General features: G+C 50.5%; 1 long non-coding RNA gene and 1 other non-coding gene across 6 annotated transcripts; both read left to right on the forward strand.

Annotated features, from left to right (window-relative positions):
- Nucleotide 1: 1 nt before the first annotated feature.
- On the forward strand, nucleotides 2-6,263 carry LOC147580548 (uncharacterized). Of its 5 annotated transcripts, XR_015250918.1 has the most exons (6): nucleotides 2-345; nucleotides 1,683-1,792; nucleotides 2,806-2,974; nucleotides 3,549-3,675; nucleotides 3,789-3,985; nucleotides 4,517-6,263. It is a non-coding gene; the product is annotated as an uncharacterized LOC147580548 (long non-coding RNA). The 5 variants fall into 5 exon arrangements; XR_015250917.1 differs by having other exon boundaries at nucleotides 3,519-3,985; XR_015250916.1 differs by having other exon boundaries at nucleotides 3,549-3,985.
- On the forward strand, nucleotides 4,385-4,457 carry TRNAF-GAA (transfer RNA phenylalanine (anticodon GAA)). Its single transcript has one exon. It is a non-coding gene; the product is annotated as a tRNA-Phe (tRNA).
- Nucleotides 6,264-14,933: the final 8,670 nt, after the last annotated feature.

Below are 14,933 nucleotides of genomic sequence, written 5' to 3' on the forward strand. Positions count from 1 at the left end.
CTGCCTTTCATCTTCAAAACTTTCACGGAGTGTGTTTGCGGACATTCCAAGGAAGCCTAGCCTTTGATACCATTTCCCACACTTGTTCCTGGAACCCACCGCACGTTCCCGCGGCTCCCGTCACTGCCGGAAGCCGCAGACGCGCGTGCTCTCGCGGGGATGCTTGTGCTCTCGCGCTAACGCGCGTGGTCTCGCGGGACATGCGCTGGAGGGGATGCGCGTACTCCCGCGGTCCTGGAGGCAGAGCTGTGATGTCCTCACGCGCAGGCTCTGGCGGAGGGGGTGGCGCCAGTCCCCTGGTGGCTGCCGGACCCTGGTTGTGGCCACATCCCCCCATCCTCCGAGGTCAGCATCCACGGCTCTCCTCTGATCACACGGCCTCCGCCTCCTACAGAGGTCACCAGCTGCGCCTTACAGGGTCAAGCTGGAGCACCTCCCAAATAAGCGTGGCGGGCACACTTCACCTCCCCCACAGGAGCCCCAGGGCACCCCTGGAAACACTAGTTATTTTACCGGGGTTTGGCTGGACCGTCATCCTTGAGAGAGACCTGCGTAGACTCGGGTACGACCAGGCAAGTGTAAGGCGCTGAGGTTGACTTGTGCAGCAATAACGCCCCTTGGAAATGTTGGCCTGATAACCTGCTGACAGAGTCCTAGCAGCCTTCCCAGGTGCGACAGCGCCCACACCTACTGTCCTTGACAACGTGTATCCACCTGGACAGGAATAGAATATTCCAGATGGCGGAATATTCACACTGCGGATGACAGGACCCTCTCCGGCCAGACCCAGGAGCCCCATACCCCCAGCCAGGCACGGGGTGTCTTGTTTTAAGTTGTGGTTAAAAACACATCACGCACAACTGAGCATTTTTACCGTTTATAAGGGTAGAGCTCAGTGGCGTTAGGTACGTTCACATCCCGCTCCTTGCGTTCTCTGTCTCCTCTCCATTTTGTAAACAACCGGGGGATCACAACTCAGAGTCACAATTTGCCCAGAGAGCCCCACCCGGTGCGGGGGTGCCATCCCATCGATGGGGCTGGGTCATGTTTGTCCCTCTTCCTTTCTCCTTTGAATGGAGAGAAGGCGGCGCATGAAACAGCCAGTGACTGTGGAAGGAGGCTGAGGATTTCCCTTGGGAAGCAGGTGGGAGAGGGAGGGCAGGTGGGTGATTGATCAATGAAGTGTTAGTGTGGCTTCAACAAACAAATGTATGTCACAAAGTGATTCACTAGTATGTCCTCATCCTTAGTTGCAATACTGTAGTAATTACCTGCAAAACTTCTTCAGGAAAATGACTAAGAAAAAAGATTATCAAGAGAGCAGAAGCAACATAGTCACCCTCGGAGCTAAAGCCTCACTTTCCCTAGTCCCACGATGTATCCCAAGCTGCGAGCCCCCTTCCTCACCTGTGGTGTCTGCTGCCCTCACCTGGGCTCCCTGCCCAGTGCTCCCTGAATCCCTTGCCACGACAGCAGTGTCCTCTCCACCATCAGGACTGTGTACTCCCATGCATTCTGGATCTCCTGACACGATGGCCAGAGCTTGGTACAGACCCACCACTTTGTGACCATATTTAATGCTTAGAGACACAGAGCAAGAATACCATCCTGCTACATGTTCATTGATTCAGTGCTTCACCAACTTCACCTTGATCCATCCAAAAACTGATTTCTCTCTCTAGTGTTTGCATTCCTGCATGATGAACTCAGCGGGGAAAACAGAAGGATGAAGTAAGCTGAGAGAGACTATATCAACAAGTGGACAACGACAGGCTACCCAGTCATTCAGCAAGTATTGACTGCTAGCTACAGAGAATAGTTTGCAGGGAGGGGGACAAAACATGAGACTCTTAAATACAGAGAACAACCTCTGTATTGTTCTCTGAGGGTTGCTGGAGGGATTGTGGGTGAGGGGTGGGCTAAATGAGTAAAGGGCATTAAGGAGGTCACTTGTTGGGAGGAGCATTGGGTGTTGTATGTAGGGGATGAATCACTGCATTCTACTCCTGAAATCATCATTGCACTATATGCTAACTAACTTGGATGTAAAATTAAAAAAAAAAAAACATATATATATATATATATATATATATATATATAATTAGAAATAAAAAAGTATAGTTTGTCAGCTTCCAGTATATAATATACGAGGCTATTCTGTGTCTTTCTGCCTAATGTTTCACGGGAAATCAGCCCTCTAGGCCAGAAGGTAATTGCTTCCTGAGCAATCTTTTCACGTTGTCATATTTTGTCTTCTCTATATATAGCAACAATCTTTGCTTCATTTCTTTTTATATTTATTTTTAGGGAGCAGTCTGGGTGGGAGTCCTGAATGTGCTTAATGTCTTTTTTTTTTTTTTAACTTTTCCACATAAAGCTAATTAGATTAGGGACAAGGGACTCTTCTTTGAAAGCTATATGGTTTTTCTCCTGTTATAAGCTGTTACTTTTTCTCCATGGAGAAAAAAATTTCCCTAATCTGTATTTTAGCACAGTAGCTTCCGTTTGCTCTCCAGACTGCTACCTGTGGGTTTTGGTTTTGTATATATAATCAGTGCCAAGCATAGTGCCCAGGTCTATGGTAGACAAACTTATTGGACAACTTAATCTTACATATGTGTCAAACTTTATTAACTGAGGGAGGTATTGGCAGTATGACAAAGGACTGCCCCAGCTCACAGAGGTTTGGGGAACTCATGACTTTATATAGAGGGGAAGGAGCGGGAATGTGAAACTAATCAGAAAAAGAGAACTGCTTCATTTAACATGATCATTAAAACATCGTGTCCCCACCTGTTGGTACAGTGAGATCAGGGGCACCACGACCTCGTGTGGCAGCAGAGCGGTCACGGTGCATGGAACTCGAAAAATGAGGAGGAAACAAGCACTACAACGTGGCTGCGATCTAGACGAGCCGAGTAAGAAGACTGGTGCCGCAGCGGGACAGACGGGACTTCACCGTCAGCTTCCCCAGGTGTGCGTTCAGGGACGCGGCGACCCCTCGTGCGTCCGTCCCGGCAGTTCCTCGGGCAGCTGTTGCCACCGACGTCCCGGGGAACAGGGCGTCCAGGGGGACAGGGTGTCCCGGGGGGCAGGGCCGCGGCGGGGGACAGAGCGTACGGGGGGGGGGCGTCCAGGGTGGCACAGGGCGTCCGGGGCGGGGGGGGGGGGGGGGAGGGCAGGGCGTCCCAGAGTCAGAGCCGCGGCGGAGCAGGCCGTCCAAGGGTCAGAGCCGCAGCGGGGGACAGAGCGTCCAGGGGGGAAGGGCCACGGTGGGGACAGAGCGTACCGGGGGCGGGGGGGGGGGGGGGGGAGGCGTCCAGGGGGCCACAGGGCGTCCAGAGAGACAGGGCGTCCAGGGGTCAGAGCCACGGCGGGGCTGGGTGTCCGGGGCTGGGGCAGGGAGGGGCAGGACGGGCTGCCAGGAAGGCTTGTCCAGGGCGACCCTGCTTGCATCAGCCGCCGCAGTCCTGGGCGCTCGAGGGGGTGGCGGGACACCCCCGCCTGGTGACTTCCAGGCCCCTCCCGGCCTCCTGCCCGTGGTCCAGGTGCTCAGCTCGTTCCAAAGAGCCCCGCAGGTGACCGCTTCCCTCCGAACTTCCCGGCTCCGGAGCCCTCCCGTGGGGTCAGGGCCGCGGGACTCTGGGAACCGCGCGGCGCTGGCAGTGCAGCCGGGTGAGCGTTCTCTCGTTTTGTTTACACCACGGAGTTACGTTGTCATTTTGCACGTGCAACACCAACACTTGTGGAGGGTTGCAAAGATGCCTCACGTGAAAATGAAAAGTTAGTTCTTGTAGAATTTAATGCCAAGTGCATTTGCTCCTGCCGGCCGGCGCGGGCAGAAGAAAAAGTCACTTTCCCTGACCGGGAATCGAACCCGGGCCGCGGCGGTGAGAGCGCCGAATCCTAACCACTAGACCACCAGGGACGGTGCTGATAGAGGCGCCGAACAACCCTACAGGCTGGATGCACCTGCCTCCGGCCTGTGAGCCGCTGCGCGACTTCGACCTCGGGGTCTATACCTGCGCGGGGGCGCGCGTGGGGGGGGGGGATGATTATGTGAACCCCACCCGCAGGGGGGACGGGGCGCGTGTGAACCCCACCCTCGGGAGGACGAGGGGCGTGTGGACTCTATCCTCAGGGGGGACGAGGGGCGTGTGGACCCCGCCCGGGGTTCATGGCGGAGCTAAACCAGTCCTTAGGGCGGTCTTCATGGTAGCTACCTGGACTGTCTTCCGTGCCCCTCCTCGCAGATCGCGGAGGGATCCGACACGAAACCGTTCCTTTATCTTTGGGTTCCTCAACACGCTTCAGCTCGCTGAATACGTAGAGAAAGACTCCAGTAATAAAGTCATCTGTCTTAGAAGAGGACCGAGTGGGCGGAGCCGAAATAGCTCAGTTGGGAGAGCGTTAGACTGAAGATCTAAAGGTCCCTGGTTCGATCCCGGGTTTCGGCAAAGCGATCTCTCTTTTTTTTTTTTTTTTTTTTTTTTTTTTTGGAGCCTGTAATAGTTAGAATATTGATTTTGACCCCAACAAGTGTGGCAATATCCGTTGAACCGAAAAAAAAAAAGAAAAAGGGCGACTTTTTCTGAAAACGTGCAGACCAGGAGGATGGTGCGATAAGGACGTCCTAGGAGAGGCCGGAAGAGAACGTGTAAAGGGAGGAGCCAAATGTGCTCAAGGAAAACCACTTCCCTCCCCTCTTCCCTGCGGCATCTGCTTCTCTGGCTGCAGCTCGGCTCCGCACAAATCCGCCCTCTCTTCCCGCCAGCGGACTCAATCCCAGCACCCGGAGCCCGAGGCAGGAGGCCCGAGGCGCTCCTTTCCGCGTCATGACCCCCTCCCCCACCCCCAGCCCCATTCTCTGCCAAAGGCAGGGACTGCAGGTGTACAGGGGAAAGGGAAGTTTAACAGGAGGAATAGCAATTCCATTTTATTCTCCGTTTCACGTCCCTTTAACAAATATTTATTGAGTGAGTGCTCTCCACGCAGCTCTGCAGAGCAAGAGAGGCAGGAAAGGAGAGCACAGGAAAGGTCCCCGGGACAGGGAACTGGCTGAGAATGTACCCCGCCGAGGCGGGGCGGGGCGGGGAGCGCGGCAGAGGGAGCCCAGACGCTGCCTTAGCCTCCCTAGCCCTCCTGCTGACCAGCCCGCTCTGAGCTGGGCCCAGTCTTTGCCTTGCTTCTCAGACAACAAGGTTTCCCTCATTTCCAAGGCCGATTAACACTCGTCTGAGCTTATGACCGCTCGGCCCATGCCATGCTGCCTTGGGTCTTGACCTCTCCCTTACCTGCCTCTTTTCACGGTAGGAATGCCTGAATCTCCATCTTCACACACCAAACACACACTTGCCCTCCGGCCTTGCCCTCCGGATTCTTCCTGGACTCCCCTTCACCCACCACCACACCCGTTGGAAGAACAGCATTTGTCTCCACTTCTTTGCCGCATCAGTCCCGCAGTAGCTGAGGTCTGCCCTTAGAGAACATTACCCTGCACTTGACAGCCTTCAAATGCCTTGGTTCTTTTTTGGCCCTAAATTACTGGTGTGCAGGCTGCACACTGCTGGTGTCCCTCCCTGCCTCCAGCGCCTTCCCTTGGTCCTGGGACTTCCACTCCTGCCATCCTTCTCCCGGCTCTGTCTGCTCCGCTTCTGACTCTCCTCTTCCCCTCCTGTAAGGACCCCTAGAAATGGTTACTTTCCAGGTCCTGACCTCCATCATCTTTGAATTAAATTTTTAATTGTTAGACAACTGTAGATTCACAGCAGTTATAAATAAGGCACAGAGATCCCAACCGGGCACCGTTTACCTGGTTGCCCCCAGTGGTGACATCTTGCAAAACTTGAGTGCAATGTCACTAGCAGGTTGCTGATATGATAAAGTCAAGATACAGAACATTTCCATCAGCACTGGGATGTCGACCTTTTACAGCCACATCCACTTTCCTCCTGCCCCCCACCCCCACATATGTGGCAATCACTAATCTGCTTTCCATATCTATAACTGTAATTTCAAGAATGGGACATAAATGGAATCACAGAGCATGGAACCTCTTGAGATTGTCTTTTTGCACTCACTATGATAATTCTCTGGAGATTCATCCAGGTTGTTGAATGTATCAATGGTTTATTCCTTTTTCTTACGGAGTAGTATCCTCTAGTGTGAATTTACCACACTTTGTGTGAACTTCCTCCCACTGAAAGACATCTGGGTCATTTCCAGTTTGTTGCTATTATGAATAAAGCTATTATACACCTTTGTGTACAGGTCTTTGTGTAAATGTCAGCCTGCATTCCTCTGGAGTAAATACTCAGGACTGCAACTTGGTACTTGCATGTTTGGTTTCTAAAGAAACTGCCAAACTGCTTTTCAGAGTGGCTGTGCCATCACCTGCCCACCAGCCGTGTACACAGCCTCATCAGTCTTTGGTGTGGTCAGTTTTACTCTAGCCATTCTGACAGGTACAGAATGATGCCTCACTGTGGTGGTAATTTGTCTTTCCCTAGCAGCTAATGATGTGGAAACTTTTCATCGGCTTATTTGCATTTATGTATCTTCTTTGGTGAAATATCTCTTTAGGTCTTTTGTCTAATCCAGTAAGAACATTTGTGCACAGGTTTTTGTGTGAGAAGCCCCTGAAAACAACTTGAAGTTCGGACTTGTTACCAACTGCCTTATTATATACTTGTCACAGCGTGCAATTCTTATGCAGCTGTATTTACAAAATGTGATACAGCCTTACTGCTTTGGGAAAGGCCCAGGGCACGATGGAGAAATCCCCACGATAATTAGGCTGGTCAGAAGAGTTTCCTCCAGTCCCAACTGACTGCACCACCCTCCCCTGCATCAAAACCTAAATATCAAGCATAGGATAGTGTTTAAAAAATAATAATAAGACAACAGGCCCCAAATGGAGTGGCTTATGCTAAGCACCATGTCACCAAAACAAGACTTAATTAGTTTTGGCTCTTCCAGAGATGGAATCTTTTTTTTTTTTTTAATTTTTTTTGTTAACGTTTATTCATTTTTTTGGGACAGAGAGAGACAGAGCATGAACGGGGGAGGGGCAGAGAGAGAGGGAGACACAGAATCCGAAACAGGCTCCAGGCTCTGAGCCATCAGCCCAGAGCCCGACGCGGGGCTCGAACTCACGGACCGCGAGATCGTGACCTGGCTGAAGTCGGACGCTTAACCGACTGCGCCACCCAGGCGCCCCCAGAGATGGAATCTTAAACCAATCAATCAGGAATTTCCCAATCAGTGTTAAGTGAGGTAGTCTGCCTGATAGACACCGCCCCCTCAACAAAAGAAGTTGGTAGCCAAAAAAAAAAAAAAAAAAAAAAGGATTGTTCCGAGCAAGTGAACTTCCCATTGGGTAAGGGGCAGGAGAGTCTTAGGAGGATTACGTCAACTTACTTGGGGGGGGGGGGCGGGGGGTGTTGAGAAGGCCCAAGTGACAAATTACCTCTTTGGTGCTGATCAGAAAATTCCCAACCGACCTGTTGAGACTTTCACTTCCAGAGGAGGCTGGAACTGCAGTCAAGTTAGGTGTTATGCCCAAGTTTGGTGACTTGGCCTCTATAACACCATTTGGGGCCTGTGCTTTCTTTTGAACAATAAATATATATTTGGTCCTTATTGTGTTCCTGGCACTGAGCTCCCACACCCTTTGGAATTTCCTAAATTAGGAGAACTACAAAGGTGTGCTTTGTTATGTTAATGAGGTGACTTTTGGATCCCCGGGGGACAGAGACTGGTTGCCAGGGAAACCAATCAGGAAATGCACCAGTTACTAGTTTAGCTCGAGAGCATCAGAGGTGCACAGGCCAGGCCGATGGAGGGAAAGTAAAGATGAGGCGGTGAAAGGAAGGATGACAGACCCACCTTGTGTAATAGCCAGTCTCCAAAGACTGACATGAATGTGGCACATCTGTCACTGACCGCCCTGTGGGCCGGTCCCAGTGAACCTGGGCTGACCTCCTAGAATGTCATTGAAGTGGCCCTGTGACATTTCTGTAAGAAAGGGTAGTTAGTTAGTCTCTAAGAGGAAGCCTGGAGGCCAGCCCGGAGGAGGCTGTGCACAGCTGTGGGGAAGGTCATAATCCTGGCCAGGCAGCACTCCCCGAGGACCCCCATCACACTAGACGGGCGAGGTGGCTACAAAGTGGGTCACAGTTCACATTACTCCTTCATTATAGGACATTAACATAACATACCAAAATCTCCTCCCTAAGGGAGCCAGGACAGGAACCCTTAACCAAATAAGGAGGAAAAGAAGCATGTAGCCCTGCTTCCAAGAAAGCCCTGTCCCAAGTAAGAACATTCCAGCCCCTCCTTAACCGCTGTCAGCAAAAAATACAAACCCAACCCCCGGGGCGCGCAGCTCGCTCTAGCATGTTCTCTCTCTCTCTCTCTCTCTCTCTCTCTCTCTCTCTCTCTCTCTCACATCTCTAGAGTGTACTTTTTGAGGAGGGAGCAAAAGGCAAGCTGACAAGCTGCAAACAGCCCCCCCACCACTACCAACCAGGTGGGACATGTGTGATGTTCCTCGGGCTCTCCTCTCCTGGATGCCCAAGAACAAAAAAAGGGGGAAAACAAAGAGTTAACTAGAGATCGAAGTCCTGCAGGACGGGAGTCTCCATCAGTTTACAAATGCCTTAGTAACTAACAAGAAAAGGCAATCTTATCCATTGTCTAATCTCCAGAAACCTATAGACTCTGTTTCCTGGAGCCCCAACATCACCCTCCCCTCCATAGTGATGTGGGAACAAAGGCAGAAGGAAATGGCAGGTAGAACTAAGTTTCCTTATAACCTGCAGCCCATTGACAAATACTTGAGAGTAAAACATGTCTCCAGGAACCCCCTACTGTCTCAATGCTAATGCTTTGCTAGAGGGAAAACCACCACACCTTGACAATAGCTAGGCCTCCAGTGTCCTGTGAATCTTCTCTAGTACATGAAAATCTCACTTGAAACTTCCCCTGTACTTTACCTGCCTCAACACCATAGTATATAACCAGTCTCTCTTCGTGGTCCTGGGCAACTCTTTATGCCCACGGGTCCTGTCCCCATGCTTCAATAAAGTCATCTTTTTGCACCAAAGACATCGTCTTCAGGAATTTTTTCTTGGCCGTCAGCTCCAGACCCCACCATCACCGCAAAAACCTAATCACTCTTCACTTTAATAAACTTACCTGCTTGCGTCTCTCGTCCACTGCGTTGTGTCTACTCTTGAATTCTCTCTCCTGAGGAGACCCAGAGCCTCAGCGATGTCTTTTGGACAGGCCAAGAGGAGGCCTCAGGGCGCAGGGTCTCCCCAGTTCCCCAACAACAGCTCCAGGCCTGAGGCCTGAGCCATAAGAACCCTTGCAGCTTCTCACTTGGTTTCCTGGAAAGCTCCCTCTCAGAACCCGGTAACCAGACTGTGGGAAAGCAGCCACGTGGCAAGGCCAAGGCGGAGCCCCCCCAGGGAGCAGCTTCAGCTGAGTCCTAGTGTTATGGAACCAGGCTGGAACGCTGGCGGAAAAAACCAAACAGCACTTGGAGATCTTGGTGGTTCGGAAACTTATTTAACACCGGCGGGCTCAAAGGAGACCATTTCTCCAAAGATCTGAGCCCTGAATGCAAGCGGGAAGGGTAATTTATAGTTGTCAGCCTCCATATCTGCGGAGGTTTTCTCGGGCACAGCAAACAGGGCAAGAAGAACCCGGAAGAGGGGTATCCAAGCCAGAGACCAGAGCTTGTTTTAGTCCCGTTGGCCATCTTTGGCGAAGTACTTTATTCATTTCTCCAACACTAGTAGATCTGAAGCATCAACTGCCCCTGCCAGTCAGGTGAGTGCGCCCTCGGGGACATCCCAGCCCAATCATGCCTGCTGGAGAGGACTGGAGTTCCTGCTCACATCACATGAAACAATTGCCCAGTCAAGCCCACAGAGTCAAGAAAGAGAATAAAATGGGGTTTGTTTTGTTTTGTTTTTGTTTTTAGAAATCATAGCACATTGCCGCAAACTTAATTGGCTTCAAGCACCACAGATCTTGGACTCCTGTCGCCCCGGAGTCTGGTGTGGTCCCACCATGCTGAAATCAAGGCTTTGGCCAGTGCATTTCTTTCTGAGAGGCTTTAGACACTGATGTCTTTGTTTTCTGCTGGCTGTAGGCTAATGGCCATTCGCGGCTTCTATAGGCTCCTAAGAGCCATCTTAGGTCCTTCTCAAATCACACCCCTATGACCTACTCTCCGCTTCCCCTGCCACTTTTAAGGACTCTTGTGATCAAGGTCCTTGACCTTCATCGCGTCCCCCAAGTCCCTTCTACCATGTGAAATTCACAGGTTCCAGGGATACGTGGATACCTTTGTTGGGGGGCGGGGGGGAGGCATTATTCTTCCTTCCACAACCCTCTATGCTTTGGAACTCTTGTTTACACTTTTATAGATCATCAGAACACATTGTGAGCTGTGTCTTGACAACGCTCCAGACTTTAAACTTGACCTCAAAGACCATGCGGAGACCGAGAAGTGTCCTTCTGGCCAGAGAGGTCGGTGTAACTGGTATTTTTGCAGGCTGGTCCTGCCAGTACTGTGGGAGCTGGGCCGCAGCTGACACACAGGTGCCTTTATGCAAATTATGCGACCCACATGGATGGATGAATTACAATAAAGTACCAAACAGGGGAAATGCCAACTCTTTTCAAGGACTCAGGGCTGGGGTCTCTGGGCTCAGCCCAACGTCAGCCCCTATTCACCTTCTCCACAATGGCTTGCAGGACACGTCAAGTGACAGGCCCTGAGTAGAGCACAGAAGAGGGAGAATCCATGGGACCAGGTCACTGGAGGAACATGGCAAGTAAAACAGAACCGGGGGTTGAAAAGGACAGGAACATGATGATGCCATTCACCTGCCATCACAGCAGCTGGTCTCCTCCAAGGCGATGCTTTTCTTATGAAGATGTGAGTTTGGAAAATCAGGGTCTAAACAGAACAACAGGCCCAGTCCACACAGGTGGAGAAATGCCATTGTTCACTGCCACATGGCAGTCCCCAAGGTCAGAAGACAAGTTTGGAAGTGAATGAAAGGAAGCCAAAGAGCTGATGAGGACGTGTTGCTGGTAATCATCTCCTTAACATACTTGAGAACTGGCTCAGAACTGAGGGGTCTCAGCAGGTGGGGAGGACAGAGCAGGAGATTGAGGAGAAAAAGGAGGGGAGAAAAGGATTAGAAGACAATGACAGGAAGATATTTCAGGATAAAATCCAGGCTAGACTAATTGTCAAAGAGGGAAAGAAATATTAACAATTCCCTTAATCTGAGAACTGTAGTTTCTTCCCCCTTAAGAATCACAGTTTCAGTAAATTTGCCTGCATGATTCTGTCAGGAGCCAACTTCTATACTTCCACCTTCTCCAGGTACATATGAAACTTGTGAGAAAAAATCCTACCCATGCTGTCTTCTCTTTCCCTGCAGAGAGAGGATACACCACAGCTTCCAAAACCTCGTTGAGCAAATGGGGCCCAGGTGTGCAAGCGGGATGCTGGTTCCCTCAGCCCTTCCTGCCACCCAACCCTCCTCTCTCTAGGCTTTTCACTGCTGAAGGTAGTCTCTCCCTCCTCCCCTAGTGTTTCTCAAATTTTTTCTAGTAGGATCCGTAATTAGAAACACTATTCACATCACAACCCTTACTTATTTGTAATGCATGCTGACATTTTGCAACCTATTCTTTCATCTAAATTGAAATTCTAGTTGTGATCCACTGAAGTGATTCATGGCCCACAAACAGGCATGTGATGCAGGCGTCACAACCTGCAATTTGAAAAACTCACCACCTTTGACCTTACACTTAAACTTCAAGTACCAACCCAAGATGTAAATTTCAATTATATCTTATACTGACCACTTCTTGCCTTTCTGGCTCATTTTCTCTTGCCTACTGGCAAATTATTTAACGTGTCCCGTTCCTCCTCACCTCTACACCTCCTTCCATATGCAGCCCAGGTTTCATGGGTAATCATTAGAATTACTAGCAAGGATAGCCTTCATTTCCTTTCCCCACTCCCAGCCCCTGGACAAATCCAAAATGCACCACCACTTTCTCCAGACTCTGACTATCTGTGGGTCAAGAACACCCCTGACTGTGCTCCTCTTTTTAACCCATTCTAAACCAGACTTCTCCCCCCACTCCACAGAAACCCTGTCATGTCTCCACAGACTCTATGCTGAGAAATCCAGTGGTCAATTCTCAATCTTCAGTTTGCCCACTTCTCAGGAGCATTTGGCCCAGTTGATATTTCCTCTTCACAGAAACACATTCTTCACTTTGCTTCCAGAATACCACACCCTCCCAGTTTTCCTTCTACTTAAACGCAGTTCCTTACTTCCTCATCTTCCCAACCTCTAAAATTTGGAGTTCCCCAGGGCTCTGATGTGAGTCCACATATGTTCTGTATGTACACCCGCTGCCTGCCTGAGCTCAACTAATGACGTGACGTAAGAACCCTCTGCCCTGATGCTTCCCATACTTAGACCTCCAACCCCATTTCCCACCGAGTGTAGTCAGTGATGTGACTGATGTCTCCTCCACTGAATGTCTAAAAGGCATGTGCTCACAGATGCCTTGATCTGCTCTCCAGCCTACAGAGCTGCTCCTTCTGCATTTGTCCTCATCTTGATAAAAACACAGCAGTAATTTGCTTTTCTTTTATTTGTTTGTTTATTTATCTTGAAAGACAGCAAGTTGGGGGAGGGCAGAGAGAGAGAATCCCAAGCGGGGTCCATTTGCACTGTCAGCGCAGAGCCCGAAAACACAGCAGTAATCTGAACTTGTGAAATAAAACTTGATTTTAAACAAGTTATACTTTTAGTAAATAAATAAAAAAAGTCCCGTTTCACCTGTTTGGATGCCCTTTCCTGTGAACATTTTCTTTCTTTCCAAAGCAGTGTTATTTCCCCTCAACACGAGTCTGTGTCCGCATGTGTGTGTATAAACTTTTGTCACAATCTACATCATACCATCAAACAATGTTGGAGAAAGAGCATATAAATTTCTGTTTTATTTTGGTCCTTTTCGCTACTCTCACCCTCAAAGTGTTTCCAAATTAGAGGATATTCTCACACTTTGAAAGTGAAGGTTTTACAGGAAGCCAGCGGTTCGACATTTTTTCCTATGGCAGATGGCACACAATAGCCATCTGGGAGGCACATGCCTCGGTCCATTTCTATGAAGTCGGAAATCTCATTCAGTTCTTCTGCACATTTTGAAGAAACTACACAGTGACCATAAAGCTCCAAAAACCACAACAGCCTCAATATCACAAGGAAACAAACACAATTATTTTTTAGCAGTGCTGTGTACAAGGTGTGCAGAACACTTACCAGATATTATCTTTTCATTTGCTTTGGTAAAAAGTTTGTAGGCTAAATAGAATTTGTCAAAATTTACATTTGTGCTTTTTGCCAAATATACAGATAGGCGGGCAAGGTCTAGTTTGTATTTGAACAAGATACCAACAACCATTTGTTTTATGTATCTGGTAATTTCGTTAAATCTACATACTGACCGAGAAGAAGGTTTTCAATGCCATGATGCAAATAAAAGGCATAGGGGCTGGGGGAAATCTTCTGTCTTGCTGCTGTATTTTGATGCATGACTTAAAGTGATAGCACACTGCAGACAGCAAGGTCCTCTGTGGAATCAGCTCCAGGCTACGAGGGGCCAGCACGCGGTACTAACATGTCCTCTCTAGTTCATGCACCTGCTGCAACCTCTGATCAGGAAAGAGAGCAACCAATAAGATCATGCCTGTTTTTTCCTAGTATTAGACCCCATGCCATTTTCAACTGTTAGTGTCATTTGGGAGGTGAAAGGTCTTTGGTTAGAAGGTCATCGGACTTGTGGACTCAGAGTCCCTGTGCAGGTCCACACCTCCTCCTCCCCCGTGGGGGGTTCCAGATCGTCTTCTCTAGTGAGGTTCTCCCTGTTTTGATTACCTGGCTCATCCAGTTGTACCTGCTTTTTCATTTTAGAGCTTTTCAGCGATGTCTGGGTCGCACTGGGGCTCATACGGCAATCATTCTCGTTTTCATTACCGGATCTCTTAGAAAACGTGGTCACACTATTCACAGTCTTAAGAATCACACTAGCATGAGAATGAACAAGTCACTGGGTGAGAGGCACAGCCCCGGGGCACTAGCCTGGCCTGGGCACCGACGGTGGCTGCACCCGTGCTGAGCACAGCAGAGGGTACAGACTTGCCTGGTCGCTGTGTTGCACGCCTGAAACGAGCACCTGTGTGTGTCAACTACGCTTCAATTAAAAGTACTTAAACCGCAGAATTTGATTCAAAGCACGCAAGTTAAGCTACAGGCAGAACACAGCTGCGCCAAAAATGCTCACTTGGCATATAGAAGTCATTCAGAGGGCGTGTCTCTAGAATCCCAAACTACAGCTTGCAGAAGGGCAGGGGGACAGGGACTCAGGAGCGGGAGGCGGATGGACGACAGGGGCGAGGGAGGGGACAGGCACTCAGGTGCGGGAGTCGGACGGACGACAGGGGCGGGGGGGGGGACTGGGACTTAGGTGCGGGAGTCGGACAAACGACGGGGGGGACAGGCACTCAGGTGCGGGAGTCGGACGGACGATGGGGGAGGGGGGGGACAGGCACTCAGGTGCGGGAGTCGGACGGACGACGGGGGAGGGGGGGGACAGGCACTCAGGTGCGGGAGTCGGACGGACGACTGCGGCGGGGGGGGGGACTGGGACTTAGGTGCGGGAGTCGGACGGACGACGGGGGGGAGACAGGGACTCAGGTGCAGGAGTCGGACGGACGACGGGGGAGAGGGGGGGACAGGCACTCAGGTGTGGGAGTCGGACGGACGACAGGGGCGGGGGGGGGACTGGGACTCAGGTGCGGGAGTCGGACAAACGACGGGGGG

The sequence above is a fragment of the Puma concolor genome, chromosome B2 (assembly GCF_028749965.1).
Source record: "Puma concolor isolate L17-30 chromosome B2, mPumCon1.1.hap2, whole genome shotgun sequence".
NCBI lineage: Eukaryota > Metazoa > Chordata > Mammalia > Carnivora > Felidae > Puma > Puma concolor.